The sequence below is a fragment of the Felis catus genome, chromosome B1 (assembly GCF_018350175.1).
Source record: "Felis catus isolate Fca126 chromosome B1, F.catus_Fca126_mat1.0, whole genome shotgun sequence".
Taxonomy (NCBI): domain Eukaryota; kingdom Metazoa; phylum Chordata; class Mammalia; order Carnivora; family Felidae; genus Felis; species Felis catus.
Genome location: NC_058371.1, coordinates 162,164,806 through 162,190,576, shown reverse-complemented (window position 1 = coordinate 162,190,576; position 25,771 = coordinate 162,164,806). Strand labels below are relative to the sequence as shown.

At 44.7% G+C, this 25,771-nt stretch overlaps 1 long non-coding RNA gene across 1 annotated transcript; it reads right to left on the bottom strand.

The window, feature by feature from the left end:
- Window positions 1-7,336: 7,336 nt before the first annotated feature.
- On the bottom strand, window positions 7,337-23,928 carry LOC123385068. The gene is made up of 2 exons (XR_006597097.1): window positions 23,216-23,928; window positions 7,337-8,305 (listed from the first exon to the last, which is right to left on the bottom strand). It is a non-coding gene; the product is annotated as an uncharacterized LOC123385068 (long non-coding RNA).
- Between the last annotated feature and the right edge of the window lie 1,843 nt (window positions 23,929-25,771).

The following is a 25,771-nucleotide window of genomic DNA, read 5'->3' as shown; positions in this document are numbered from 1 at the left end:
CTTTGCCTCCTGCCGCCTCGGGCGCAGGGTCAGTGGGCGGGCACAGGGGTGGGGGGTGGGGGACAGGGGGACCATCATGTGGGTGGGTGTTTGCGGTGCCCTCCATCAGCCTGTGGTGCAGGACCGGTACATGGATGAGTCCACCGACCCCCCCAGGCAGCCCCACTCCAGCCACCCCGTTGGCCTGGACCAGCTGCATGGCTCAGGGCTCTCTCCTGGAAGCTGGATGCTGACGAATAGGAGAATGATCCAGAATTCGAGAAGATCCAAAAAGAGAAACTACTGCTGGACGGACAGAATAACCATAGGCAAGGATAAAAGACCAAATCATTTAGAAAAGATTAAGATGTTCTGTGAGGAGCACAGAAAGGTTGGGACAGGAAGGTTAGAACTCCCACTGTTTGCGGGAGACCCGGTGTGGACGGCAAACCAGGGGCCAGTTGACCATTCCCAGGCTGGCGGGCAGCAGGTGGAAGTTTGGGTGCAGACAGCACAGCGCTCCCCAGCTGAGCTCACCCTTCGCCCTTGTGAATATCCTGGACACAGTCATGGCAAAGAACCTGTCCTTTCTCCTTGTGTTTCTACCGTAGACTTGGGGCTAGGTGAGCTTTCCTTTCAAGATTATTTGAACGGAGTATGTTTTAATGAAAAGAGCTTCATTGTAAAAGCTGTAAACGGACTTTTACATGGAAGCAGCTTGGAAATGAGGACAAAGCACATTCATTTTACCTGATTCAAGAGTAGCGGTCAGCAGCCCTGTGTTAGTGCGAGCGTTTGACTTTAACCCGGATGAGAGCATCTCCCCAAAGTGAGTGCTGAGCTGTTCCCTCCGGACCTGCTTCTTCGACCGTAAGCAGATGCCAGTCAGTGGATGCCATGCCCGACTTGTAAAGAAGGTGCCATAGGAGAGGGCAGGACTGGCCAGAGAGAAGACACTTTTCTCCCAAAACTGGGTAGGGAGTGCTGTCGGGGGTCGGGGGGGGGGGTTCTCATATTAGTGGGGAGATACTTGGGATTGCTTATGCCACTTTCTTGTTCAAAAGAAAGTAGCTGCCTTAGTTTAAAAATAAATAAGTGCTGGGGCGCCTGAGCGGCTCAGTCGGTTGAGCGTCCGACTTCCGCTCAGGTGATGATCTCACGGGTCATGAGTTCGGCCCCACATCGGGCTTTGTGCTGACGGCTCCAAGCCTGGAGCCTGCCTCGGATTCTGTGTCTCCCTCTCTCTCTGTTCCTCCCCGACTCGAACTCTGTCTCTGTCTCTCTCAAAAATAAAGATTAAAAAAAAATTTTTTAATAAATAAATAAGTGCTTTGTAACACCTCCTCTATTTTCCTGAAATAAAATGTATTGTTACCATACCTACCTACCATGCCTCATTAAAACAAGTGGAAGAGAAATAAAAACAATTTATGATAAAAGAATACGTGTCTCAGTATGTAAATAAGGGGGCCTAAATTAGAAGCCATGATAACATAGTCAAATGCTTACACTGGATGGTCCCAGTGACAAACACAGACACAGATGTGGTGTCGGCAACCCAAACCCCATAGGCGTCATTGCCCACGGGGGTGTGATTTTCTAAAATGGCAAACAATTTCAACTAAATGCCCAGACAAAACAACATGCATTCTTCCTTAATTTTCCTAGTAGTTGCATTTGTGTAAGAGTCAATGTTTATCAAAACCACAGAAAAATGGTTTTGTGTTTATTCATGAAGTTAGATTCTAGGTTCAGATACAAAGAGATTAGTTGATTGATGATTGATTGATTTTTTTTTACCCCCCCCGGACATCCAGTGGACATGAGAAATCCATGTGGGCAAGATCGTTGTATTCAAGAGACATTGTTGGTATAATGAGACCATTGGTACGATTAGGGGAATTTAGAAATATGAACTGTAAATTACTGAAGTAAATTGTATCAATTATAGATTTCCTGACTGTGATACCTGTAGTTATGCAAGAGAATGCCTAGTTAGGGAAGATAAGCTGAAATATTTAGGCATAAAGTAGTATGATGTTGGGGCCTGGGTGGCTCAGTTGGTTGGGCGTCCGACTTCGGCTCAGGTCACGATCTCACGGTCCGTGAGTTCGAGCCCCGTTTTGGGCTCTGGGCTGATGGCTCCCTGCTTCCGATTCTGTGTCTCCCTCTCTCTCTGCCCCTCCCCCGTTCATGCTCTGTCTCTCTCTGTCTCAAAAATAAATAAACACTAAAAAAAAAAAATTAAAAAAAAGTAGTATGATGTTTATAATTAAATCTCACATGATTTAGCGCGCGAGAGAGAGATTTTGTATAAATACACACAGAGAGAATGTAATAAGGCAAAGATACCAAAAATATTGCCAATTGGAGACTGTAGGTGAGAGCTACCTGGGCGCTCCTTGAACTATTTATTCCTGCATCTTTCCTGTAGGTGTGAATATTTTCCAAAATAAAGTTGAGGAAGAGGGGAAAAGCTTGTTGTTAGCTGCCGAGCTTAGATAAAAGGCAGATATGCAGGATACGGGACGTTTCTTTGTCATGTGGGACAGCCCCATACTTCCCAGAACATCTAGCATTCCTGAGTTTCAACCAATACTGTGCTTAATCACTGTAAAGTCCAAAAGTGAGCAAGGAGAGAGCAAGCTTGTGTTTGGCATCTCCCTACTCCGTTAAGAACCATCACTGGAGGTGACCCCATGGTCACGTAAGGTACACTGAGTTACACGTAACTCACGTGTACATTACAAGTTATGTACACGTAACGTACAGCGAGCTAATCAGCGAGGATCTCACTTTTCAAAGTAGGGTCCACTGACCAAATGTGCCTGCTTACCCTGGTAAGTAAGCCTCGGGCATGACTGAGATACGGGGTTGCCCACGCAACCCCTCTACCCTCTGCAAACCCCCCATCCTCCAACCCCTGGAACTTCGGAATCAGAATCTGTTTCAACAGGATCTGGGTGATGTTAATGCGCATTAAAATGCGAGAAGCACTGCTCCAAAGTGTGGATTTTAAGCTCTGCTCTCTGGGTGAGCCCCTGGGTGGCATGGGGCATGGAGAGGAAGCCGCCTTCATGTCTGCTCCAACCAGAGCGCTTAGCTCCTTCAGCTTCCACTTGAGCTTTGGATTAAAGAAAAGGGGAGACCGCTAAAAACACTTGAAAAGCCCTCGCCGGTTCTCAATCTACCAATGAGTAAACAGGGGCCCCTGGAGGACACATGACTTGCCACATTCAAGGACGCGTTCATGATAGTCGGGACTCAAAGCCACAGCCCCCCTCCTGAGCACAGGGCTCTCCCCACAAGCATTCTGGGCTAGTTTTCCTCAGACCCTGGATGGGGCTGGACACGACAGCTGCCGCTGTCCCTGAGCACTGACAGACTCCAGCCAGCCCCTGTTCCACCGCTGGGAGCTTGGCCGCAGACCCCTGCTGCATAACCTTCCACCCCCCCCACCCCCACCCCCAGCCTACAGACTCTGACCCGCTTTGCCTTCTGGGATCCTCGTCGCAGACTCTGGCCATCAGTGCATGCTGGGGATGCTGGCCCCGGAACACCATGGGTCTTGTCGGAGCAATGAAACAGCTTCTCCGGCCCTGCGCAAACTCCTGGGGGTCGAAAGGAACAGTCTTCTTTCTAATCGGAACTGGAGTCAGCTCTAGGATCAGAGATTGATTTGTTATATTGCTAACGGTAATGAGCGCCTGGTCCCTTTTTGCCAACAGCCCACAGATTTTCTTCGCCCAGCGCAGGATGTGAGCCAAGATATTGAGACAATCTGACCTCGGCAGCTCTTGGGCGGCTTCTGTCCAGGAATTGTGAAGTCAGTCAGTGAGCTAACTTGGTACCATTACAGGTAGTTTTTTATTGGCCTCTGACTTATTGCTTTAAGAAAATCCTCTATAGCCCTTACCATGTGCCAGGCATACGCTAAGCATTTTGTAAAAATTACCTCCTGCAACCTCACAACAACCAGAGTGGCCAGGGCACAGAAGGGTGGGGTCTGTGATGAGCACAAATCAACCTCAGGCAGCGAGCAGCTATGAGAAAGGGACTGATGTCTGGGCCCCCAGCTCAGACAGAACGTGATTGTTTTTTCTCTTTGGTGCCGAATGCAGGTGCATACGGAGAAACAGGCAGATTCAATTATTGAACCTGGTCTCCTCTGGGTTGATCGCAGGCTCTCAAGCAGTCTTGCTGACCCGCTGCCAGTCTCAGAGTGGAGGCCCTTTGACCAGGGCCAGGCTCCTGGGAGGGAGTCTGGGAGCACAGAGAGGGTGCTCCCAGGGGAGGGGTCAGTGGGGTTGAGCCTAGGGCTGAACCGGCCCAGGAGTCCGATGCCCCTCAGACTCCTGGGAGAGTGCAGATCCACAGCCTGGCCCTCCCTCCCCCACTGGAAGCACAGCAGCAGCCCCTTTGGCATAACCGACTTCCTGACCTGCTTTATTTCCCATGATGCTCGTTTGCAGACCTATGGGCCATCAGTGAATATTTGGTATGTTAGCCCAGACCACTGACATTTTTGTTAGGTCTCTTCCCCACCCTCTCCCCAACACTACCATGAAATAACCCCCCATCCCTGCCCAGAGTCTGGGCGGGTCAAAAGAAACAGTCTCCTTTATAATCTAAACTCGAATTAGCTCTGGAATCTGAGAAGGATTTGTTAAATTTCTTACAGTAATAAGCAAGGTCTATCATGGGGGATGTTATTGCCAATCGTTTTCTCTCCTAGGGGCTATCTGAGACATTTTGCCTGCACAGGCCTTTACAAATTATTATCTGCCTTTTAGACAAGCCGTCTTTATTAACTCATGATCTGAGGCATTATTAATTTATTACATGGCTTTGTGTAGTGGCTTGTCTTAAAAAGGCCAGCAATTAATCACATCTCCCTGCTCTAAGGGTCTTGATTTAACCTCCTTTTATGTTTTTACACAAATGCCTGAGTTTGAAAGAGTGAAATGACCCTAAAGTATGTATGAAACACCAAGCTGGTCTTTTACACGTTCGAAAAACTGCAGCAAAATCAATTTAGAAGGAAATATTTTCATCTGATTGGAAAAGATTATGGCCCAAGCTTTATTTATTTGGATACAGTCTCTCCCCAGCAGGACTGGCAGTGTGCCCGGAGGGAGGCACGTTAACCTGCCATTCGGTGAAATCAGTAAATAGGCTGATCCAGTTTCCCAGTTCCAGCTGACTGATAAACACAACCTAAACCAAACCCTGAAAGCTAAAGAACAAATTGGACACTGAGTATTCTTTTGCCTTTGTATGTTCTGCTATTGTTTGCTAAGTTGGGGAAGAGAAACCAATGAAAAGCTCACTCATATGTCTAGCTTACATGACATTTTAAAAAATGCCTGTTTATTTTTGAGAGCGTGTGCGAGTGATGGAAGGGCAGAGAGAGGGAGAGAGAGGCAGACAGAGAATCCCAAGCAGGATCTGGGCTGTCACAGATCCGAAAGCGTCTAGAAACAAGAGCCAGACGCTTAACTGACTGAGACACCCGGGTGCCCCTATCTTAAATGATATTTTAAATGCTATATCCTTTGAGCTGGCTCTAGGCAGATCAGTGATCAATCTTGAGATCATTCAAATTAGCTAAATGAACAACTATGCAGAATGATTGCTACTGCTTTGTGATGGGAGCCAGTAATGTCGCTGGGGCCACACTCTCCCCAGGTCCAAGTCCTTTGTCTCCGATTCACGCAGTGAGGAAGTTTAAGAGCCCCAGTGTTCTGGCTTCCTTTCTTGTTGATATCTTGGTTGCCCAGTGTGATGGGCTGAATTATGTTCCCCCCACATCCATATGTTGAAGTCCTAATCCTTAGTACCTCAAAATGGGACTATATTTAGAGAGAGGGTCTCTAAAGAGGTAATGACGTTAAAATGAGGTCATTAGCGTGATCCTTAGTCTAATATGACTAGTGTTATAAGAAGAGGAAATTTGGACACAGACATGTACAGAGACACAAGGAGAAGGTGGCCATCTACAAGCCAAGGACAGAGGCCTCAGAAGAAACCAACTCTGATGACACCTCGATCTTGAACTTCCAGCCTCCGGAACCGTGAGAAAAGAAACTTCTGTTGTTTAAGCCACCCAGTCTGTGGTACTTTGTTGCGGCAGGTGAAGGAAACTAATACCCCCAGCCTTCACTCAGGTCTTAAATTTGCTATTTAAGCTAAAAGAAAAAAAAAAAAGAGTAATACATTTGACCATGGAACGTTATAGATGCTTGTCATGAGTAGAAATAATCTGAGAAGAGAGTTTGGAAATCTCGCAAACCCATAGCCACCAGGTAGGCAGTTTCTTCCCAGTGACTGAGAAACTGGATGGTTGGCAGCCATACTCTGAAAATGAGCTTCTCCTCCTAGGAGTCAGGAGGGGGTGACTTATGCAGGAGCTAGAAAGGCTTCTCTGAATTTCCTCCCCAGAGGAACGGAGGTAGCTCCAGCAACGCGGGCTCCTAACAGAAGGAATGTGGTTTGGTGATTTGAATGAAAGTACATAGGCATCTCAATCTCTAGCCGTGTTAGGCTAACGAACAAAAGTGAACACACAGACAACCCTCAAAACATCAGTGCATTTATATGGAAAAGTTGGCTGTGTCTCTACCAGAAAGTCCGATGTGTCTCAGCAGGAGTTCTCCTCCAAGTGGTAACTCAGGGATCCAGGATCCCTCCGTCCTGTGATGTGGCCATCTCGACGTGGGGCTTTGACGGTCACCGGGGCAGGGGGAAAGGGAGAGAGAGAGGAGACATACCAGCCTTTTACTGCTTCAACCCAATATGACATGTATGTTCATGGTCCACTTGTTCCAACTAATATCAGGGGAAGTTGGGAAACACAGAGGGGCAGAGTGACTCTTTGGTGAGCTCAGATCACATTTTTTTTGAACTTTCATTATGCATTAGCCATAGCGCCAGGAACTTCACATGTAGTGCCTCGCTTCATTCCTTTCTATACATAGGGAAACGGAGACTTAGAGAGGTTAAGTTGCCCAGGGTCCTATAAACATAAGTGATAGAACCCACATGGGGATTCAGGGGTGTCTATTTCCAGAAGTCCATAGACGCTAGGCTATACTAATGGGAAATTTTTTACTAAAAATTTCGAAGCCCTTATCTTGATTTGTATTTGTCTTCAGAATCACTCTGAAAACTGAGGGCGAAATAAGAGCTCAAAATCTGGAAATATTTGAACAATTGTCTATCCTGTCCAAACTATCCAAGTGACTTGAGGGTATGGAGACTTATGACCAGTTTAAGACCGATGATACGCTCACTGATCTTATAAGTGTATCAAGTGCAGCATTTTATTTTTAATGTGAAATAATTTCACTGAGTGGTATTTCCTCACAGGATGCTTTGCTTTATTTAAAAAGGAAGAGGCTAAGATGCTTCATACACTTCTGACAGCTTGTCCCTGAAATGTCAGAAGAAAGAATCTTAAAGATGATGGCACTCAGCTTACAGGGTAGAATTTTCATACAAACCCCCAGGAAAGGGAGATGTTGCCCTCAGGGTGACCTGTGACTCATAAACTAAGAACTGTGTAGGGTTGAATGGTCAAAAAAAAGGTCTGAAAAAATGCCAGAGCTGGGCAAGGTCACTGGCCCCAAACAAGTCAGACCCACCCACTCATTGATTAGAGCCTTGCCTTCCCTATAGCTGAAGTGAACTCTCTTTGTCCATTTGCACTGTGATTGATTATCGTTTAAAAATCATTGGTCACCTTTAAAATAATGGTCTCTGGTTGGAACCCAAGACCTACTCACCCATTTGGTTTGAAAACCAAATAACTTCAGAGACACAGGATTTTATTTAAAAAAAAAAAAATTATTTGAAGACACATTTATATGGCTCAAAACAGAATACTCTGACCTATGAGACTTGCCCTTACTTTGACCTTGTCTCCAAGAACCTTTCTGGAGACAATAGGGAAACCTCAAATATTCAGACTAATTGTGCGGTGGGAGAGGACAGAAACCAGATGAAGTTAGTGGGAAGTTTGAGCTGCAAATGATTTTAAGAAACACAAAACACCATCCTATTTCTTATCCAAGCTATATTCACACTCAAATTGTTGCTAATAAGCTGCCAATGGATAGATACTCTCAATATTAATTCTTGCACTGATGCCAATCTGTACTTTGGGGCCCTTGCTTACACTGGTTTAAAACAACATGGGAAACGCAGGAACCATGCAGTGATTTGTTCATTGAGCTAAATCTAGTCAGCTCTGAAATTCTGAGATTAGTTCCTCCTTAGTTTTTTGATTTTCAAGTTATCCGTTCTCTAATGAGACGATGAAATAGACCTACAAAAAAAGAAGTGACTGATTTAGCAAAGCAAAACTTTGACACCCCTTTGTCACATGCCCAAGTATTTAAAAACATTTATTCACCTGTGAAATCTAGCAACGTTGGGCTCACGGTCTGTAGAGATCTACTTTCTTAATGAATAAGTAAGAGATTGGTAAATATTTGGATGTCAGCATCTTTTACCGTGGAAGCAATAGGGAGAAGTGTTTAAGAGCATGGGCTTTGGGATTAGCCAGACCTCAGTCCCAACCGTGGTTGTGCCACTGACAGGGTGGTGACCCTGGGCAAGTCACATGGCATCTCTAGACTTCTGTTTCCTTATCTGTAAAATGGGGATAATAGCACAGTATCTATTTCTTTTTTTTTTTTAATGTTTATTTATTTTTGAGAGAGAAAAAGAGAGAGCAAGCGAGGGAGGGGCAGAGAGGGAGACATGGAATCCAAAGCAGGCTCCAGGCTCTGAGCTGTCAGCACAGAGCCTGACATGGGGCTTAAACCCATGAGCCGTAAGATCATGACCTGAGCCAAAGTCGAACACTTAATTGACTGAGCTACCCTGGTGCCCCGCACGGTACCTAGTTCTTAGAGTTAATGTGAGAAGTAAATGAGAAAATGAATGTGAGGCAATGAGCACACAGCAAATGCTAAATGAATGTTAACAGTTGTTACTAGTATTAACATTATTAGTAAATGACTGCTTGAAACGTGTGCTCTTGGCAGTAGTTTGGATTGCACTCTTCTTTATTTTATGAATTTGCCAACCGATTCATAAAATTGGTTGTTTCTGGGATGTTTGCAAAATGAATTGATTCGATTGCCATTAAAAGAACCCAGCTTGGAGATTATAGGATACAGTGTTGAGACTTTTCTGTCTGATTCTCCTCCCTCCAGGAACAGAGCAAAGAAAGTCCTCTCCTCTCCCCACCCCATCTTGGACTCCCTGGTGCCATATGCCTTGGCCGCCATGCTGCTTTATGGATGCCTCTCACGGCACTCAGGTTCCACAGCAACTCCAGGAAAATGGAAGACAGACGGTGGTAGCCCTCTGGGCTCCTACCATAACTACACAACACAGACTCTCAAGAGAGACTAGAGGCAGTGTTTGACCTCCTCATTTTTTCTCTGAGGCAACTGAAGTCAAGGTTATTCAAGTGCCTTAGCAGTCAAGTTAGGGAGAAGAAGAGTCAAGGCTGAATGCATGCTTGGTCATTATTTCTTTCCCTCTAATTAACAGCACACTGTATGATCATAATAACTTCCTCACAGGGATAAAGCAGTCTGCACATATATGTACTTGTCTATCACCAAACATCAAGGGAACGGTAACTTGGAGATTGAGCTGAATTTTGGTGAGCATTCAGCACCATGTGCCATGCTGAGCCCCCTCCCTGCCTCTCTTTTGGCATCTTTTTTTCCTCCCCTCCAAACACACAGTGCCCTCAGATCATTCTATTCCAGCCCTATGTTATCTCTTCTCATAGTATCTTGTCCTTTTCTTTCTCAGATCCTATCACAGTTCAAAGTTTACTTCTCCCCCTTCTGGAATCTGAACTCTAGGAGGGGCTTGGTCTGTTTCTGCTCAACATTGGATCCCAGCATTTGGCATGATGCCTAGAATATTATAGGCCTTCAATAAATAATCTGTTAAATATGGATGGATGGATGGATGGATGGATGGATGGATGGATGGATGTTTGGATGGAGTGCACAGACTTCTCTCATCCCATGGAATTCTAGGATTAGCATCTCTTACCACTTCTTGCTTCATCAAAATGCATTGTCCTGTTTTCCACCTCTCAACTCTGAGTGTTTTAATTTATTAAACACATCTGAATAAATGTTCTCCAAAGCAATGCACATGAATTTTAACAGGAGCCTGAAAACAGATGTCTAAGGAATAACTGTGATGTTGAGACTCCAGGCCACGTGGACCTGGGGAAAAGTAAGAGATTGAGTCTGGAAGTCCCTTTGGCAACCTGTCCGTTCAGCAGTTTCTAAGCCACTCAAGTAAATCAGGGAGCCAGTGTAATGAATGGTTAAGAGCGAGGCTTCTGGAATCAGACTGCACGGAGCTGGACTCCATCTCTCAGTAGCTGTGTAACATTGGGCGCGTTACTTTACTTCTCTGTACCTCAGTTTCCTACTCGGTAAAACTGAGATGCATTCTCCCATCCATGGGGTTATTGTGACAGTGAACTAAGATAAGCTATCCAGAACACTCAGAAAAGTACATGGCCTGCCTCAGGAAACATCAGCTAAGCTTGTGCCTGGTTTTTCTACCCCAAACCACATAACCGGGTTGACCACATGCTGCATTTATCAGATTTAAGCATCTGTCTCAAAATCCAAGCCGAAGCTTGACTTGCCACCAGTGAGAAAGCTCACCAGACTTTGTCTCTGCTTGTAGGCCTGTTCGAAGCAGTGTTCCAGGATGACCCTGGTGGGCAAGATGACATCCCCAAGGCATGGCGACTTTGAGGAAGGCAACCACCACTTGGAATGGCATGCTTTTAATTCTGGAACGTGTGCTTTTTAAAAAGTCATCTGTACCAAGGAGGTGGGCTGAGAGAATACGTAGGGAGCCCGGATGTAGCAGATAAGGACACACAGACCCCATGTTCTTTCTGGGTTTGGGGTGTGGCAGCCTATTCCTCAGGCAACACTGGCATTCTACCTCTGTCCGTTGGCTCCAGGATCACCGGCCTTATGTACCTTTGGCCTCTGCCCCCTGCTGATGAGCCTCTGTCAGGACCCTCTTTGCAATGTTCCCATTTCAGAGTTTGTTTGCCTTGACAACAAATGCACTTCACATCATTAATGGACGCTCGGAGGGGGGTGAACAGCTGCTGCTTCTCACGTTGCTAGATGGACTTCAGGAGCCTCCATTAAACTCCTTGGACAAACTCCACAGCTCAGACGCTGCCCACCCCATTCTCCCAAAGGCTTTGTTTATGTGAAAAGTAGACGATGGGAATGAAAGCTGGTGCAGCCCCTCTGGAAAACAGTATGGATGTTCCTCAAGAAACTAAAAATAGAACTACCCTACAACCCAGCAATTGCACAACTAGGCATTTATCCAAGGGATACAGGGGTGCTGTTTCAAAGGGACACAGGCACCCCCATGTTTATAGCAGTACTATCAACAACAGCCAAAGTATGGAAAGAGCCCAAATGTCCATCGATGGACTATATATATATATATATATATATATGTGTGTGTGTGTGTGTGTGTTGGAGTATTACTCAGCAATCAAAAAGAATGAAATCTTGCCATTTCCAACTATGTGGATGGAACTGGAGGGTATTATGCTAAGTGAAATTAGTCAGAGAAAGACAAAAATCTTATGACTTCAGTCATATGAGGACTTTAAGAGACAAAACGGATGAACATAAGGGAAGGGGAACAAAAATCATATAAAAACAGGGAGGGGGACAAAACAGAAGAGACTCAAATATGGAGAACAAACTGAGGGTTACTGGAGGGGTTGTGGGATGGGGGATGGTCTAAGTGGGTAAGGGGCACTAAGAAATCTACTCCTGAAATCATTGTTGCACTATATGCTAACTAATTTGGATGTAAATTTAAAAAAATAAAATTAGTAGACGAAAATGGAGAGCAGCCAATTGATTTTGATTAGAAGACACCGCCATTTTGATTAGAAGTCATAAGAAACAGAGTGGCAACTTCCGCCCTTTTACTGAAGCCTGGGTGCATTAAAACCTAGAGAGAGAGGACCCATCATAAACTGGAGAGCCTAGAAATTTAAAAAAATAATAATAATACTGTGGCCGAATCCCAAATTTCCAGGGACAATGATCTTAGACCTTCAAACAAACAAACAAACAGAGCTATGTGTGGAATAAGCCAGTCACAAAAAGACAACAACTGTATGATTTTCCTTATGTGGAGAACTTAGAGTAGTCCAATTCACAGAGACCAGAACTAGAATGCCTGTTGCCAGGGCTGGAGGGAGAGGGACAGGGGAGTCCGTGTTTAATGGGTACAGTTTCAGCTGAACACGATGGAAAGAGTTCTGGGGATGGGAGGTGGTGACGCTAGCACAACATTATGAATGTGCTTAATACCACTGAAATGTACACTGAAAAATGATTAACATGGGCAGTGCCCGATGGCTCAGTCAGTCGAGTTTTTAGCTCCTGAGTGTTTAGCTAGTTGAGTTTTTAGGCTCTTGGTTTTTAGCTTAGGTCATGATCTCACAGTTCGCGGCATCAGGCCCAGCATCGGGATTCTCTGCTTGGGATTCTGTCTCTCTCTCACGCTCTTGCCTCTCCCCGCTCTCTTTCTCTCTCTCAAAAAATAAATGAAAAATAAACTTCATAAAAATGATTAAGACAGTAGATCTTACGGTGTGTGTATTTTGCCACAATTAAATATACATATGCACTGTTCCTCAGAGAGCAACTTGCATCAGTTCCAAGCCATGGGCACGACCTATGGAAATGGCTTCTCTCCCAGTTTCGAAATACGTGCCCGACTCAGCTTCTGTGGGGACTGGTTTGAAGAATAGATTGCATTAAGACAGACTCTGGGTTGGCCGCACCAGGAAAAGGTTCAGGAAAACTGTGTGGAACTAGCGTGTGGCAAAAATGTAAAGAAGGTAAGTTTCATCTTGCCTTCATCTCCCACCTCTTATATTTTCCCTAGTTTTATCGGGTTTTCACACTTTCTTCTGAATTTCCTCCATCGCAAAGCAGGATTTACCACCTGTGTAAAGATAAAACTGTATTTTCTCCTTGCATACAGTAGACACTTGGTAAAAAGTGATGGAATGAACAAACTCTTTCTCCCTGCTGGTACTGATTATTTGTGAAGCCCATTTACTCTTTCCAAGCCTCTTTTTAATCCCCATTAGCTTGTTTTATCCTCAAAACACTCGCCTCAGGTTTGCCACCACTGAGAACTTGGCATGGGGGGCATTAGTGTTGCTATTTATCAGGTGACGAAAATCGAAGGGCTCTCAGTCAATGCCACTCAGACAGTGTTTGGAGAAGCAGACTTAGCCTGAGGGCTCGTGGCTCATTTCTCAATGCTCTTTTCACACAGCCAGGATGTCTCACGCTCGGGATGACAGCTGACATTTACTGAGCACATACTATGTGCCAGGTACCATGCTAACAGCCTTATGTGTGTTATCTTCTTTAATCCCACAACAACCCTCCAGGTAGATATTATTATTATCCTCATTCTACATGGGGGGGGTGGTGATAAAGTACAGGAAGAGAGAGGTCAAGTAAAGAGAGATAAAGGCACATAGCCGATAAATGGTGAAGCCAGGATTGGACCCCAAGTTTTCTGGCTTAAATTCACGAATTTAACTGCTATAAAATTACTGTCTTAAGACGAAAGCCATGTAATATCATCCTGCAAAGAAGCTCTTTCAAGGAAAACCAGAGAAAGAGGGACTATTTAATCCAAAAGGATGGTCCCCTAAAGGCAAACTCTCAGGTATTTGGGGACCAAGAAAGCATATGGGGGTGAATAGGACTCTATGGGAACCCCCCTGCCCCAGAGAAATTAGTCTTTGAAATCTATTTGATTGAAATATATTTTATAAGAAAACACTCAAATGCATTCTGATTTAAAGAGCAATTCTAGAATGTCGCCTGAATTTTTACCAGTCCTGGTGAATCTTCTGTGATGTGCAAGGGATCCATTCAATAGGGAGTCTAACTTTATTCTCAGATCTAGTGGATTTCAATCCAAGTCTTGTCTCTCTTCCTTTAGTTCCGTTTTGATTACAATAGGAAGTATAATATTCATTTTTTAAATTCCTACTTTTCTCTCTAATAATACCATATTCCATAGTACGACTCATCTAAAACTACATAGAACAATATTCTCACTGTAAGTATGTAAAGTGGGGGGCATTAGTAAATAATAGTAATAATAGTAATAATTATTACTATAGTAATAATAGTAATAATTATTATAATAGTAATAATTGCTATTATTACTATATATTATTACTATATATTATTACTACTATATATTACTACTAATATTACTATATATTATTATTACTATGTATTATTACTATTATTACTATTATCATAATAGTAATAATTACTATTATTACTGTAGTAATAATAGCAATAATTATTACTATAGGAATAATTGCCTTCATAATATTATTTGCCTTCATAATATTATAAGTGTGATGTGTACTATTATTAAAAGTAAATTTGGAATGGTTATAATTTTATTAGTTTAAGAAAAAATAAAAAAGAATATTTTCTGCGTGTGTCAGTATTTTTAAGGTAACAAATGAAAGAAATTCAAATAAAACCATCTTATATAATGAAGGAAATGTATTAGTTCATGTAACTAGGAAATTCAGCAGTCAAGAGGGCCCGAGGGGCACCTGGGTGGCTCAGTCGGTTAAGCGTCTGACTTCAGCTCAGGTCATGATCTCACGGTTCATGAGTTCGAGCCCCGAGTCGGGCTCTGTGCTGACAGCTCAGAGCCTGGAGCCCGCTTCAGATTCTTTGTCTCCCTCTGTCTGCCCCTCCACCGCTTGCACTGTCTCTCACGTTGTCTCAAAAATAAATAAACATTAAGAGGACCTGAAAAATCTCTAAGACTCACATGATGTCATTTGCTCTCACTTTTTCCCTCTGCCCTTTTTCCATCCCCTTTTCTGTCCCTGGCTCATGGTAAATGCTATATAGGTACTTGTTTTTAGTATTGATATCCATATTTGTATTAGAATTGCTTGACCCTGGACAGGTTGCTTCACATCTCTGCTTTAGGAAGTCCTTCTATAAAACGGGAATGATATACGTATTTCAAAGTGTGAAGTTTAGGTAACCATGACACGTAGAGAGCATCAAGCATTTTGCACACAAACGAGCCTGGCCATCATCAGGTGGGACGTGTACTTGCTTTACAACTCTTGACCCCTCTCATGGATCCCCACCGTGGAGAGAGCAAACCAAGAGAAAACCACGTAGAGCAGAGCCTTGCTGTTGATTTCTTTCTCAGCACGTGTAATCAGGTGTTACTCTTAAAAAGTCACTACAAGTACCTTGCTGGTCTGTGCCCCCTTGGTCTGTTCCCAGTCTACAAACAGTTTTAACATTTGCTCTAATTAGCAAAATCAGTGTCCTTTTGATAGTGAAAGAGAAAAAGCAATTTCTCACCCGTTAGGTGATAGTTGACTCTTCTCTTTTCCTGCCTCACGCTTCCTGTTCCAATCCACAGAGCCTCGTCTGAAATTTTAGCCTTAAACATGACCAATAAATACTGCCTTAAATCATAGGCCTCGAAACGGGTGAGAAGTTAACCATATGAAAACAATTGAGATAGCCCGAGCTAAGGCTAGAAATGTTAAAGGTTGTTTAAGAGTGGATTCCCAGCTGTCTCCTGTATACAGCCTTGCCCTAAATAATTGCTGGGGGAATTTTATCACTTTTCTTTCTTTCCGATGGCATCTTCCCCTTAAAACTCTTCCCAGAAATAGGATCTCACTTTAAATTCTCTTAGATTTCTGAAAGTAGGCAGAACAGTTGGATACAAATGCGACACTGGGCCACTTTAAAAAGTTTTGCCCGCACCAACCTTATTTCCTCGTGAAGTTTGTTTCTAACTGCAACACCTATTTATTAGTAACAGTACAAGACAGGACAGCAGACTCTTGGCACCAGAAATGGGGAACGTTGAATATATATAATGGACACACAATAAACTATATACATTTAAAGCGTCAACTTTGAACTGAGAACAAACTGAGGGTTGATGGGGGGTGGGAGGGAGGGGAGGGTGGGTGATGGGCATTGAGGAGGGCACCTTTTGGGATGAGCACTGGGTGTTGTATGGAAACCAATTTGACAATAAATTTCATATTTAAAAAAATTAAAAAAATAATAAATAAATAAAGTGTCAACTTTGATAAGTTTTGACATGTCTACATCTGTGAAGCCATTGCCACAATCAAGGAAAATACCATATAAATCACCCCCAGAAATTCCCTCTGGAGTTCAGATGTCTCTTTTCCTTACTTCTAAAGTGTGTCTAATTTTTTCCAAGGTAAAGAAAAACATTACTTATTGTTAGAAGCAAAGATTTTAGTACGTATGTGGAACCTAGCCAGAAGTGGTACAACTCCATTACAAACTGACTTTTAGAACCAGGAGAGGAACTGGTTACCCCATTAAGTAGAGTATCTGCTTTCTAGCTGCTGGTCTGCTAACTATGAAAAGACTTTGGGGGGAATGAGTTGTCCTTCAGGGATTTCTAAGCACTCCATAAACTAGGCTCATCCAGCCTGATGGGGCTCTCGGAGGTCTTATTTTAAACAGATGGGAAAGAAAGTACGTTGCCTCCCCGTGACCCTTTTGGAGGCGCTGAAAAAGTCACCAGTGAGGTAGATGGCCATAACCATGTAGTCCCCCGATTTCTGAAGCAGAGTTCAACCCACAAGACCCAACAATCCCAGGTAGAGCTCAAGCCATGTACTAAGAAACTACAAGAAAAAAAAAAAAAAAGAAAGATAAGACCGGAGGAAACATTCATCCTCGGTGAGTCACTGGAGCTTCTGAGCTGGATCCTCCTATGAAGCCCTAAAGAATTATGAAACGTTTTGGCTCAGTAGGAGGAAGGAGTGTTCACCAGATTGTCCTGCAAAACGTATGCAGGAAATTATCCATCAGGTGGGAGAGGATAACACTGCAATTCCATCCAGATGAGACATGATCAGAACAATGCAGGGTCTGCGCTCAGAAATGAAACAAAAGCATATGAAATCAAACGAGGTGAGGTGAGGTTGGAGGAGGAGCTGGGAAGAGCAGCGACATTTGGAAATACCGTATGCCAGTTGGACCTTAGAAATTTGTTTCCCTCCCATTCCATCCCAGACCTCTGCTTCCCATCTCTTAAACTCCTTGGAATTCCCCAGTGGGCCTAAGGGGAGCGGGAGGAGGGGGGCGTGGAGGGGAACATCCATTGTTTAGGGGCAGGGGGTGGTAATATGTAATTGTTGAAATGGATTCAATATGACTGAATCTAAATAAACATACAGCTTTATCAGCTGGAGATGAAAGGGTCTGACCAGCTTTGAGCCTCTTTCCCTGAAAAGCATAGAGATACTAAAAGGGAATCTTATCAAGGGGTTTTAGAATCCAGAAGGAGATATGAAGTAGCCGACATAAAACATACACAAGATAGGATCTGGAGACAAATGGAATCGACTGAATTCCCTTTGTCTCTCCTTCCATTTTTCTCCTTTGGGAAGAGCTGATAAATATCTGTGTGCAAAGGCAGTGAGGGGAATTCAAGAAACACAGTATTTTTAAAATAAAAGAAAAACTCACCGAAGTCCATGTGAAAAGGCCCCTTTCCTTCTTCACACTGGCATGGTGAGCAAGCCTTAGCTAAGCCTTGGAATCTCTTGTCTAGGCATAAAGATCAAAAGCCTTCTGTGTTGGCCAAGCTTGTTTATTGCTGCTATAGGGGCTCTCTTGAACCCAGGGGGAGCCAGGCACGAATACCCACCATGAAATCAGAAGCCTCCGTGAGTAGGGCAAATGGGTGTTTCAGTTCTATCTTTCTGAGGGATTTGTAGGGCCACCCCAGGAAGGAAGCAGAAGTTTCTATACCTCTTCCAACAGGGAGGATGTGCCCAAGGAAAGACCCCTGTTAAACTAAGCAGTTTAACATTCCTTAGTCTTTTCTTTCTCTTATTAAAAAAAGATTGGGGAGCCTGGGTGGCTCAGGCGGTTAAGCATTCAACTTCAGCTCAGGTCATGATCTCACCATTCGTGGGTTCCAGCCCCACGTCAGGCTCTGTGTTGACAGCTCAGAGCCTGGAGCCTGCTTCGGATTCTGGATTCTGTGTCTCCCTCTCTCTCTGCCTCTCCCCTGCTCGCACGCGCTCTCTCTCCCTCAAAAATAAATGGATATTAAAAAAAAAATTTTGGGGGGCGCCTGGGTGGCGCAGTCGGTTAAGCGTCCGACTTCAGCCAGGTCACGATCTCGCGGTCCGTGAGTTCGAGCCCCGCGTCAGGCTCTGGGCTGATGGCTCAGAGCCTGGAGCCTGTTTCCGATTCTGTGTCTCCCTCTCTCTCTGCCCCTCCCCTGTTCATGCTCTGTCTCTCTCTGTCCCAAAAATAAATAAACGTTGAAAAAAAAATTTTTTTAAGAAATAATTTGAAATTTAATATAATTTGAAATTAATAACTTTCATTTGTGTTCATTTTAGATAAAAAGTCCAGATGGGTAAAAAAGAAGAAAACCCCTGTTAACATTTTCCCAACTACTCTTCCTGAGTGGCTCAGTCCGTTAAGGGTCCAACTCTTGATTTCAGCTCAGGTCATGATCTCATGGTTCGTGGGTTTGAACCCCACATCGGGGTCTTTACTGACAGTGCAGAGTCTGCTTGGGATTCTCTCTCTCTCTCCCCATCTCAGTTCCTCCCCCACTTGTGCTCTCTCTATCTCAAAATAAATAATTAACTTAAAAATTTTTTTAAATCCCCAAACTTTTATAAAACCAGGGGCACCTGGGTGGTTCAGTCAGTTGAGCAACTGACTCTTGATTTTAGCTGAGGTATGATCTCATGGTTCATGGGTTTGAGCTCTGAATCGGGCCTTGCACTGGCAGTGTGGAGACTGCTTGGAATTCTCTCTCTCTCTCTCTCTCTCTCTCTCTCTCTCTCCCCCCCCCCCCGCCTCTCCCCTGCTTGCTCCGTCTCTCTCAAAATAAATAAACTTAAAAATAAAAGAAAACCTTTCAAAACCAAATGAAAAATCACACTTCTGTTTTTATGATTTACTTGCTGCCCCCACTTAACAATACATACAATGACTATGTCATCATATGTCTAACTAATTCCCCTGTCCTGGGTAGCTTGGTTGTTTGCAGGATTTTGTTATTATAAACGACCTGCAGCTAAATTCCTAAATGTCCTAAAATGACCTGTGCAAATTCCTAACCTATTTCCTTAGGATAAGTTCCTGGAGGTGGTGAGTCAAAGCTGTGTGTGATTTGTGGATTTGTGGCTTCTTGTTGTACTGTAATCTTCCCAAGCCCCTGTGGCTGCTGCAAGTTTTGTCAGTCTGCTGGGCCATCTTATTACACCTGGGGCTAACTCCGGGGACTGTCAATCTTCTGCTAACCTGATAGTCTCAAAGTCGGGTCTAAAAATAAAATTAAAAAAAAAACACAACAAACTTTTAGTAGACTTGAAATGATGGTTTACTGAATACATTCACCCTCCGTTACCTCCCTGCAGTCTGGGGCTTGGCCGGTCTCAAGTTCACAGAGACGCCAACCTCTGGGACTGGGGCACCAGGTGTTTAATTTCTTTAATTACTCGTAAGATGGATTAGTTTTCATTTATGCGTTTGTCCATTTGTTTTTCTTTCGCTAACCGGCTATTCATCCCCTTAGCCCATTTTTCTATTGTGATAGTCATTTTTTTTTCTTCATAAGAACTCTTTATATGTAAAAGATATTTTTATCAGATTTTAATACAAGTTATATATTTCTTCAAAGTTTACTATTTGACCTTTTAACTTTTTTTAATGTTTATTTTTTTGAGAGAGAAAAGAGAGACAGGGAAAGCGTATGAGTTGGGGAGGGGCAGAGAGAGAGAGAGAATCCCAAGCAGGCTCCACACTGTCAGAGCAGGGTCGGACTGGAGATTTGAACCCACGAACCATGAGATCATGACCTCAGCTGAAATCAAGAGTCGATGCTCAACTGACTGAACCACCCAGGTGCGCCGACCATTAACTTTTTAGTAGTATACCGTTTCATCATATACTCAAAAAAAGTTTCAGATTAAAAAAAAAAAAGGTTTCTGCCTTGGGATCATGCTTACAAAGTTCTCCATTTATCTCTGCTCTCTGAAGGAAGATGGTGGTTTCTAGACAATGCTTCGTCAAACCCCCATGGCTATGTTTTATGTATTGTTGGCCCCAAAAGAACAGAGGCAGTGAGTAGATCGATGAGATTTTGTATTACAGTGGAATAAAACCTTACATATTTTTGTTTACTGGAGTTGGCTTACTTTGGCTAACTTATCACAGAGCATGAAAAGTCCAGTGAGGCCCCCAATACACAATGATGCCCAAGGCGATGCTGCTTCTTTGTTTGAATGCTCACATTCATTTGGAACCCTGTGTCTTTGGCGGAGCTCTGAGCAGACACGTTCACCTTGCCTCAAGCTTCTTCCTCATCCTGGAGCACCTGGCCTGTTAAATACGAATTTGTTAAGCTAGTTGGAATGGCCGCCTCTAAAGTAGAGCCAAGGGGAGAGCCTCTTCGTTAAGAGAGTGTCTCCCAGAGAACTGCTCGGGTACAATCCATGGGGGGTGGGACAGGATGGAGTGGCATAGTCCTCTACTCAGAATGACCTTAAATATTCTTCAGAACCTTCATAAAACCAGACTCAAATCTGAAGAAACAATCGGCTTCTCTGAATTTCATGGTGGGCGCATGTGTGTTGCACACGGAAAGTTCAGTTTCCCAAAAGGGGATTATTTTGTACAACAGGGTGAGAGCCAACAGGAAAATCTGACCAATATTATCTAGAAATCCACTCTGTTATTGGACCTAAATCTCGGCATCCAGAACGCATCTCGGTTTTGTGCCTGCCCAGCACCCATTCTCTCTTCTTGGATTGATGGCACGTCGGTTTCGCTTTGAGGAATCTTACTGCCTTCCCTCTCCAAATGTATGATTTGACAATAGAGGGGCTGAGCCCATTCTATGACACCGGGTAGGCATAGGAGTCAGACCTAGCCAGAGTGTTTCATTCCCCTTGGCTGCAGTGATTGGTTCAAGGACAGGCACATGACTCCAGCTGACCGGTAAAATTCAATGCCTGGGCTTTTCATTGATATTAATGGGAAAGAGATGTGTTCTTTCCGCTAGTGACGTTGAGCAGACAGGTTGTGAGCCTGGACCTTGGTCGCCACCTTGTCGTCTCATGGGAGGAGGCTGTCTGCATGAAACCTACCTGCCCAGAGGAAAGCAGATCCAAGAAACAGAAGGGGGCTGAGTCCTGACTACTACAGTGAGCCCCTAGACATACCCATGCCTGAAATTGAAGTCCCCTCCTAAACTGGTTCCTGAGCCAACCCCCTCTTCTGCTTACCTTCGGGTGAGGTGATATTTTAGTCACCTGAGCACTATTTCTCAGTAATAAGAAAATGGCAGCTTTTTTTTTTTTTTTTAATGGGTCTGGAGCAATGGTTCTCAAACTTTAGTGGCATTACAAATACTTGAATGGCTCTTTGAATGTTTATTTATTTTTGAGAGAGAGAGAGTGAGCAGGGGAGGGGCAGAGAGAGAGAGGAGACAGAGAATCCCAAGCAGGTTCTGAGCTGTCGGTGCAGAGCCGGATGTGGGGCTCAAACTCACTGTGAGATAAACGCCCTGAGTGGAAATCAAGAGTCGAAGGCTAAACCCACTGAGCCACCGGGATGCCCCAGAAAACAGAAGCCCCTCAAGAGCTCGACACACCTTAGCAATGAAGCCAAGTGTGAAAGAAGTTTTGGTCTGCGAGTCTGGATTGTTAGTCCTACCTCCACTAACTACTTTCGAATCCTTGGGCTAGTCACTTCGTTCGCGGTGGCTCACTTTTCTCACCTGCAAAAGAGGTTCTAGGAAGAGAGAAACTCTAAATGTATCTTCTAAGGCCCTCAGACTTAGCTCTGTGGTAACACTGTGTCCATACCTCAAGTCAACCTGCGGTGCTGTCTCTAACTGCCACCTCCACAGCCAGTGACAGATGACACTGGTTTATTTAAAAGCTGAAAATCGGGGCGCCTGAGTGGCGCAGTCGGTTAAGCGTCCGACTTCAGCCAGGTCACGATCTCGCGGTCCGTGAGTTCGAGCCCCGCGTCAGGCTCTGGGCTGATGGCTCAGAGCCTGGAGCCTGTTTCCGATTCTGTGTCTCCCTCTCTCTCTGCCCCTCCCCCGTTCATGCTCTGTCTCTCTCTGTCCCAAAAATAAATAAACGTTGAAAAAATAAATAAATAAATAAATAAAATAAAAGCTGAAAATCAAGGCAGAAGGACCAAATATTCTCTAAGGGACTAGGAGTAGAGCAAGACGATCTCTAAGCCATTGCTGGGATATAGATTCCCTTGGCAGTGTGTTAACGAGGTACTATAGTAACACATTAACTATTATAACCATCGTATAGATTAGTAATAAATATTTTGCTCTAAAAAGGTTCTACTGCTCCAGTTTTGCTGAGCTAAAGTAAACCAAGATCCTAGTATGTCAACAGATGACACAAGGGTTCAGAAGTGATGCTGTCTGCTCCAGGCAGAGGAACAGAGAAGGCGGGTCACACCCCCGAGAAGCTGGTCACACCCCCAAGGAGCCTTCGTCATAGCTCCACTATTTACTTCAGCGAATTAGCAATGCTCAGAACTTCAGACACGGTCACGGAATGATCTTTGAGAAATACAAATAAAATTATACAATTCCTCCGCTTTCAGTCTGTCATTGAGTCCCTGGTGCCTTCAGAACTAAGTCCAAACCCCTTGGTGTGGTATAAAAGCTCTTTGGGATGTAAGCCTTGCTTTAAAAAAAAATTTTTTTTAATGTTTATTTATTATTTTTGAGAGAGAGAGAGAGAGATAGAGAGAGAGACAGAGTGCTAGTCGGGGAGGGGCAGAGAGAGGGAGACACAGAACCCGAAGCAGGCTCCAGGCTCTGAGCCATCAGCACAGAGCCCGACATGGGGCTCGAACCCACAGAATGTGAGATCACGACCTGAGCTGAAGTCAGATGCCCAACCAACTGAGCCACCCAGGCGCCCCTGTAAGCCTTGCCTTTAATTCCATCCTGCAACACCGTCTCCTGCCATTCTTCTCCACATACCTAACCTACATTAATCGGTCGACACACATGAAACACTTAGCATACTTACCAGCGTTTAGTAAGCGCTTAAAGATGTTGGCTGTCATTACTGTCCATTACCGATACTCACGGTTACCCAAAGATGCATTACCGGTCCTGGGCCTGTTTGCCCTGAATCCAGCCTCGCGCTTTCCCTGCTCTGTTTTCACCAGTCGCCACTGACCCCTGCAGTGGCACTGTTTCAGATGTCCCAGAAAATGACGGAGGCTAAGAAGAAAGGAGAGGGCAGGGCCTTCCCCTCCTTGCTGCCCTGGGGACTTGTGCAGCAGTAACCATGTGTCTTCTCTAGTTCCAGCTCTCCCCCAACAGGCCCGCTGTGGTTTCAGCTCTGGGTTTGGGTTCTTCTTTTTTCCCTCTAGCAGGGGTGGCTGTGGCTTCCTGCCGATGCCCGTTTCTGCCTTGCCCCGTCATCCCCTGTGGAGTTCTCAGCACCGCTCTCCTCCGCAGAGCCGCACCCCTGCTTTACATTCCCTCTGTTGCATAAACTCCAAGAGGTGTCTGTTTTCCCCGGAGAGACCCTGACGGAGCCACACAACCCGCTCTCCCACCGCAGGCCTCTGCTTGTGCCGTATTTCCGCCTGCTCGTCCTCAAGGCCAGCTCTGGGTCATCCTTGGAGACCCGGTTGTAACCAGCGCTCTCTCTCTGAAGCTCTCCCAGTTTTCCACCCACTTTTTCCTGACCAGTGAATCAGGTATCCCCCCCTCTCCGACCCATCTCTCGCATAAAGGGTGGTTTATTTTTGGCAACGGCCGCAGACTTGATTGTCTTAAAAGCAAGCGCAGGGTCATTGTCAACACGGTATCTCAAATCCACCATATAGGAGATGTGTTTACGGAAGGAATGACCGCATGCGTAACTAGGGAAACGCTTGGCAAATCCAGATAAAAAGAATTGCAAACCGTCACGTCTCCTTTTTTCTTATGAGCAGAGCCCTGGTCCTGTTTGGAACGGCACTGTTCCCGGCCCTGGAAGTACTCGCCTTTCCAGCCTCCCTGGCAACCCAAGGAGTCTACCTGATGAAACAAACGGAAGACTGCCGGGGAGGTTTCTGGGAAAGCCTTTCTGTTTTTTAACGTTTATTTGTTTTGAGAGAGAGAGAAAGAGCACAGGGGAGGGTCAGAGGGAGGGAGAAAGAGGATCCCAAGCAGCCTCCACTCTATCAGCACAGAGCCCGATGTGGGGCTCAAACTCTCCAACAGTGAGATCATGACCTGAGTCGAAACCAAGAGTCGGGTGCCTAACCGACTGCACCACCAAGGCGCCCCTTTGCTCTTCCAGTAGAGGGGCAAGCCACAGCCCCAAACCACCTTTCCCCCACTCTGCTTGTTCTGTGCCTTGAATGTCGGTGTGCTATCTGGAACACACATGAAACAAAGAGTGTGAGGGAAAGAACCCAACGCGTTTGAGGCAGCAGAGTAAAGAACAGAAAAAATATGGGCTTCTTGGGGCATCACTGGATTTCTGGATATGGCAGAAAAAGAAACTCTCCTTGTGAGCTATTGTTCTTCCAATTCTGCGTCACCTACAGCCAAACGCGTGCCTAATGGATAGAATCTGCCATTTGGGGATCATCTATCGTTGTTCCCTCTCATCATCCCAGATAAAGTGTGGTACAGTCACAATTAGATTATCCAGTACCTGTGGCTAATTTGGGGAGTCCAAAGGAAAAAAAAAATAGGATGATGGATGTGACGGTTAAATTTTATGTTTCAAGTTGGCTGGGCTACTGTATCCAGCCATTTGACCAAACACCAGTCTAGATGTTGCTGTGGAGGTATTTTTAGACGGAATTAACATTTAAATCAATAGACTTTGAGTAAAGCAGATCACCCTCCATAATGCAGGTGGGCCTCGTCCAATCAGTCGAAGGTCTTACGAGAGAAAGACTGAAGTTTCCCAAGGAAGAGAGAATTCTGCTTGAAGACTATCTTTGGATTTGAACTACACGCTGAACTCTGCCCTGGGCTTCTAGCCTGTGGTCTGCCTTACGGATTTTGAATTTGCCAGCCCCCACAGTTGTGTGAGCCCATTCCTTGAAATAAATCTCTCTCTCACACACACACACTCGCTCACTCACTCACTCACAACGTATTCTATTGGTTTTGTTGCTCTGGAGAAACATGACAAATACATTGGGTGTAAAGAAACTCCGGGAAAGAATGACCTTTTAATGGGAAGCAAAGATCCCTTGAAATACACACCTTCGTGGAAACCATTAAGAATTATCATTCCAAATTTGGTTGAGCCTGTTCATAATTGTTTTCCTTGTTGAGACTTTGGATACAGACCAACTTGACGTAGGCGCCATTTCCCTTTGGATCAAAGAGTAGCCTGCATTCCTTCCAGGCTCAATTTCATCAATCTGTAGGGTCCTTCTTTTCCCCTCTGTGAGGCTGTATCCCACGGCCAGCACCTTCCCAAACCGGTTTTCCACCCAATGCAGATGGAAACCTCCTGTCCCTGGGGTTCACACTCATGATCTCATTCCATCACCCTGAGAGCTTCTTTGTTGCTGCCGGGGTCAAAACTACAGGCCTGTCTTCTGCTGCTGGGAGTGAAAAGTTA